At 48.4% G+C, this 6,000-nt stretch overlaps 1 protein-coding gene across 7 annotated transcripts in view; it reads left to right on the top strand.

The window, feature by feature from the left end:
• Positions 1 to 3,303: 3,303 nt before the first annotated feature.
• KIF1B (kinesin family member 1B) overlaps positions 3,304 to 6,000 on the top strand; it is a 142,869-nt gene continuing 140,172 nt past the window's right edge. For 2 of the 7 annotated variants that reach the window (XM_035019821.1, XM_035019819.1), the window contains exon 1: positions 3,304 to 3,670. The gene's annotated coding sequence lies outside the window, so the exon portion shown is untranslated. Of the gene's footprint in view, positions 3,671 to 3,902; positions 4,135 to 6,000 lie in introns of those variants that run through there. The other 5 variants (XM_035019822.1, XM_035019823.1, XM_035019824.1 and 2 more) reach the window with 4 other exon arrangements.

Genomic DNA, 6,000 nt, shown 5'->3' with positions numbered 1-6,000 from the left:
TTTCTTTCTTTCTTTCTTTCTTTCTTTCTTTCTTTCTTTCTTTCTTTCTTCCCTTCCTTCCTTCCTTCCTTCCTTCCTTCCTTCCTTCCTTCCTTCCTTCCAAACTCTACCTCAAACATAGGGCTTGAACTCACAACCCCAAGATCAAGGCTAAATGCTCCACTGACTGAGCCAGCCGGGTGCTGCTGTTTGTTTTGTTTCTTAAATTCCACATGAGTGAAATCCTATGGGATTTGTCTTTCTCTGACTGACTTCTGTCACTTAGCATTATATTCTCCAGTTCCATCTATGGTTTTGTAAATGGCAAGCTTTCACTCTTTTTTATGGTTGAGTAATATTCCAGTGTATATATACATATGTACACACATGTATGTATATGTATGTATATATACATATATGTATACATATGTATATATACATAGACATACCACCTTTTCTTTATCCATTCATCAGTTGATAGACACATGGGCTGCTTCCATAATTTGGCTGTTATGAATAATGCTGCAATAAATATAGGGGTACATATATCCTTTTGAATTCGTGTTTTTGTATTCTTTGGGTAAATACCCAGTAGTGGAATAACTGGATCATATGGTAATTGTATTTTTAATTTTGGGGGGAAACCCCATACTGTCTTCCACAGTGGCTGCACCAGTTTGCATTCCCACCAACATTGCATGAGGGTTCCTTTTTCTCTACATCCTTGCCAATACTTTTTGTTTCTCATGTTTTTGATTTTAACCATTCTGACAGGTGTGAGGTAATATCTCATTGTGGTTTTGAGTTTCATTTCCCTGATGATGAATGATGTTAAGCATCTTTTCATGTGTCTGTTGGCCATCTGTATGTCTTTTTTTCTAAAATTTTTTAGAAGATTTTATTTTTAAGCAATCTCCACACTCAGTGTGGGGCTTGAACTCACAACCCCGAGATCAAGAGTCAAAAGCTCCACCGACTGAGCCAGCCAGGTGCCCCTGTATATTTTCTTTGGAGAAATGTCTGTTCATGTCTTCTGTCCATTTTGTATAAGTTCTTCATGTATTTTGGACACTAACTCCTCATCAGGTATATCTCACCCATTCAGAGGTTGTCTTTTAGTTTTGTTGATTGTTTGCTGTACAGAAGCTTTTTATTTTGATGTTGTCCCAATAGTTTTTTACTTTTGTTTCCCTTGCTTTAGGAGACAGATCTAGGATAATGTTGCTACAATACTTATGTATTCTTTAAGTGTTTTCTTAATACAGCTATATAATTTTTTTTCCCATATGGGTCTTGATCATCTTTTGCTAACCTAACCTTACATATTTAATAGTTTTATTGCCATATTTAATGATTTAATGGGATCTTTTAAAATTACATTTTCTAATTGGCTATTTCTATTGATTTTTGTATGGTGATCTTGTATCCAGAAACCTTATTAGTTATAGTAGTGTGGGCATGTGCATCACATTAATAGATCTTTTGATGTTATTTTCTGGCATTCCAGGGATAACCCAATGGGGCCATGGCTAAATTCAATTTTCTAGAACTTGACAGCTTTTAAATGGTGCCTTTGTACAAAATCTGTAATCTTTTAGATTACAGAGAAATTGAATGACCCTGCAGAGTAACTTCATCTATCAAAGGGTCAAAAGGCTTATGCAGAGCTGGCTGTTTTGGCCTTGAAACCTAGAACAGCCTTACCTGCCTCTATTGACCCTTCTTGGTATGCTTTTGCTTAATTTCAGTGATGATTACCACCACATTCCCTTCACTCAGTTTTAGATTCTTTTCTGATTGAGCTCCATTGAGAGCTAAAACAATATTAACTACCATCCAGGTTTTTGTAACTCTCCATGGTGCTTATCATAGTACTTATACAAAGAGTCCCAACCTAGGAAAAACTTGGTGTCTACTGATGAATTGATGAGCTTCTGTTCATTAACCCATTGGAATTTCACTTTTGTTCTGATTTTCACGAAGCTAAGAGCTGAGTTTTGTGCTCAGTGGTAGCACATTCCCTGAGTCTGCTTTTAAATATTACTTTTCTTTCTATGCACTGGGCTTATTCATATAGCTTTTATCTCCCACCATATAGCCTCTTATTTTTTTTTAATTATTAATTTTACTCCTATGTTAATGCTATACAGTTTTATTCCTTGTATGCTTCCACGGAAGTTATGTCAAATCCTTTTGTGGGTAGGTGGGGTTTAATTCTAAATAAAATGAGAAATGTTCAATAAATGTTGACTGGATGGAGAGTATGAGGACTTTAGTGGGGAGGCAGATTTTCCAAAATCATTAGTGTAGGAAATTAGTTTTGATGTTTTAGTGTCTGCTTATAAGTAAAACACCCAAACCTGTATTGAATTCAGGGGGGAAATCCAATTTTGCTTTCTGTTAGTAAATAAAAAAGCATTTCACACCTTATAAAATAATGGTGCTTGGCATGATAATTGCACATGTATACCGTGAGTATTTTATTTCATTAGGTACTGAATTGGACCACTCATGAACAGTCGTGGGCTCTTCCTTTTGAGCTGAATCTAAATCTGATTTTCAGAAAATCGCTACTAGAGTGATCGTGTTGTCCGGGTTGCTGAATTCCAACAACCCTCCTTCAAGGGCATCTCCCGGAGGGGAGCTCGGGTCATTAGCTCAGGGACGATACAAAGCGTTTTGTTCTTTTACTCACGGCCCTTGCCCGGTCTCCCAAGGAGACAAGTTGAATGCCCACTAAGTCATGCTTTTCCATTACTCATTCCGCCTTTTCTCCGAAGGTGGCGTGTGGGAGGTGTTGTGATCGGGCTCGGTAAGAATAGGCCGGGAAGCTTGCTGCGGGATAATACACTCATCCCTTTGCGTGTTTCAATTCCGACTGCGCCGTGTTTGGCGGCTTCGGCGAGCGAGCAGCTTTCCAAACGCACAATGACTCCACACTCGGCCGCCTCCCGTATTCATCTCAGCCCCTCCGCAGGCGCCTGGCCCTCACTGTCCAGCCCCGCCCCGCTTGGCCAAGCTTTGTTTCCTTACAAGGCGGATCATCAGGTGGGCCAGGCGCGACCGCTGCCGAATGACGTCCTCCGCGGGTCACCCGTGCGGGGGACTCTGGGCGCCGGCCTCCCCAACCCCGCAGCCCCGCAGCCCCGCACCCGCGCGCGCGTCCCGGCCACCAGGAGGCGCCCGGGCATCTCCTCAGCTCCTCGCCCCATCCCCTCTCTGGCTCGCCCTGCGATTGGCCGGCCGCGCGAGCTCTAAGCCCCGATTGGCCGGCTCCCGCGTCAATCGCGGACGTCGGGGCGGGCCGAGGTGACGCGCGGCGGCCCGGCTCGGGGCGGTGTCCGGCGCGGGCGGCTGCGGGCGGAGCTTCGCGAGGAGCGACGCGGGGCCGTCAGACGGCGGCAGCTTTGGGAGGCGCCGGCGCGAGGCCGAGGCGCTCCCCGTCCGCAGCAGCTGCCACCGCCGGCGCGTCGCCGCGCCCCGGCTGCCAGTGCTCCCGCCCTCCCCGCGCCACGGCCCTCGATGCGGGGCCGGGCCGCTGCGTGATGGGGCTGCGGAGCGGCGCCCTGCGGCTCGCGGCAGCCGCTGCTCGCGCTGAGGAGCGTCGGTGCCGGGCCCCCCGCGCCCCCGCGCGTCGCGGCGCCTGCTGACCCGGCCCGCCAGTCGCCCGTCGGTCCGCAGCGCGGCTGAGGTAAGGCTGGGGGCGGGCGGCGGTTGGCGCCGCGGCCGCCGGGGCTGGGGAGGGGGCCTGCGGGGGGAGGGGAGGCCGGGCCGGGGCCGGGCGGGGTCCGAGCGGAGGAAGCGCGGGGCCGGGCGGGAGCCGCGCCGCCCCACCGGGGCACGGGGTGGGGCGGGGCGGGGCGCCCTCCGGGCCGGCGAGCCCCGACCTCGGGTCCAGCGGCCTGCTGGGTCGCCCGCCGTGCCCCGCAGCAGCCCTCGGCTTCCCCTGAGCGGCCGGACTGGGGCTGTGCCCAGCGGTCAGCCGGCCCGCCGTTGTCGGCTGCCTGCGCTCTCTGCGCACCCTGCAGCTCTGTGGAGCGGGCGCCGCGCCGCTTTGAAGCCCCCGGTTCTCGCTTCCCCCATCCCCTCTCCCCCATTACGGTTGGCGTCGGAGCTGAGCCTGGGAATGCGGTTATGCCCTCTGGCCAGATGAAGGTAGGAAGGGGCTTGGCGTGGCGGAGGGGAAGCCGATGGCGCGAGGAGCGGGGAGAGGAGCGCGATGGAAAGGGAGGGGGCGTGTGGGATGCTGGCCAGGCGCGAGGAAGGCTGGTGTGGTCTCGGCGTTCGGCAGCCCGGGATCACTCTGGCAGCCATATTGGGAGGATGATCTGACAAATCCTTTAGTAGCCAAGTCCGGTTGCTGGAAGGCACCGAGTGACAGCCCTGGCAGCTTTCAGGGTGACTGGCCGCGCCAGAAGCCAAGTTGTGGGGGTTGGGAGCCTGCTGGAGCAAGCTCGTCATTGTTCATGCAACACGACACATTCCGGCCCTAAACCCAGAATTGAACTCGCGAAGCACTTTTTCTCCTTGGTGAATTGCTAAATGAGCTTCTGTGCTCAAGTGCCTTCAAGCTTCCATTCTTGTTGGGGAGAATACTGTGTTTCTCTATTCATCTTTTACGGCCAGTGCTATGGACGTGGAGGCCTGATGATGATACCTTACATGTACACAGGCAGATCTGAGGACTGCTAAGGCCCGTTTACCAGTACGGAGGCTTCGAGTGAGTCTATCGCACTGGATGGGTAGGTTTTCAGAGTAGCTCACCATGCAGAGATTTAGTAACCGGGCATATTCTGACAGTGGGAAGGCATGCAGCAGTATTTCTGAGGATGCAGGTTGTCATCTTTGTGGAATCTGGAGGTAGCTGAAATTAGATTGTCAACAGATCCCTTGCTCACATATCTCTTACTGTTCTAGGCAGCTGTTCTGCCGACACTGAGTGTGTTGCTTTGTGTCATAGATGGGTCTGTCTGAGCCCCATGAAAGTGTGGTGATTGGGTCTGAATAGCTCTTAAGTGATATCATGGTGGATATTTTATTTAAAGGCTGGCATTTTGTCAGCTTAGCTTAGTCATAATAAAATCTTAGCTCGTGTTCTCTTAAGTGAGGTGGTGCTTTCTAATTAACTTGGTGTGGCTGTTGGATTATGAGGCAGGTGGAGTTAAACGTACCGTGTGAGGATGGAGTATGAGGATTGCACACACCTTGGGATTGTAAAGCAGATCTGGAAATGATCAATAACTGAATTCAGTGTGAGCTTGTAAATCTGGCTTCTCCTACATGCTTGAGGAGAGTGGCATGCCTGTCTTTGTGCCTTTTGCTTTCAAACTTCATTTCTTAATGAACAAATTCCTGTGACTTCTTAAGTTGAACTATCTAAAAATTTTCAGTTAGGGTTTTCTAAGAAAAGTCTTAATGCTTTATTTTGGTATTTTTATCATTAAGCTTTCCTTTTAAAACTTAGTTGAGGGCGCCTGGGTGGCTCAGTCGGTTAAGCGACTGCCTTCGGCTCAGGTCATGATCCCAGGGTCCTGGGATCGAGCCCCGCATCGGGCTCCCTGCTCAGCGGGAAGCCTGCTTCTCCCTCTCACACTCCCCCTGCTTGTGTTCCCTCTCTCGCTGTCTCTCTCTCTGTCAAATAATAAATAAAATCTTAAAAAAAACACACACACAAAAACTTAGTTGAATAAAAAGTGGTGTCAATGGAAACCAGTGCTTTTTGTATTACTTTAGCATGAGAGAAATACAGAATGTCTGTTTTAAAATTCCATGCCCCAATTAAGAACTATTTCTAAGTTTTAAATTTTTACAGTTACTTTACTAGCAAAAAACGATCTGAAGAATTGTGTTTAAATATAATTTTTAGCGTTTGATAAAATGAGACCTTATTGTGAACCTGATTTGGTGGCAGAATTTTATGAATCTGTGCAGCTCTGTTTTGATGAATGTTTTTCCAAAATTTATCCAATTAAGTACAGCTTCGAAGGCTTTAAACAGACCATTTTTCCTTCTAAGACCAGA

The sequence above is a fragment of the Mirounga leonina genome, unplaced genomic scaffold (assembly GCF_011800145.1).
Source record: "Mirounga leonina isolate KUSES-001 unplaced genomic scaffold, KU_Mleo_1.0 Mir_173, whole genome shotgun sequence".
NCBI lineage: Eukaryota > Metazoa > Chordata > Mammalia > Carnivora > Phocidae > Mirounga > Mirounga leonina.
Note: the sequence above shows the minus strand (reverse complement) of the source record. Positions and strands in the feature narration are given on the sequence as shown.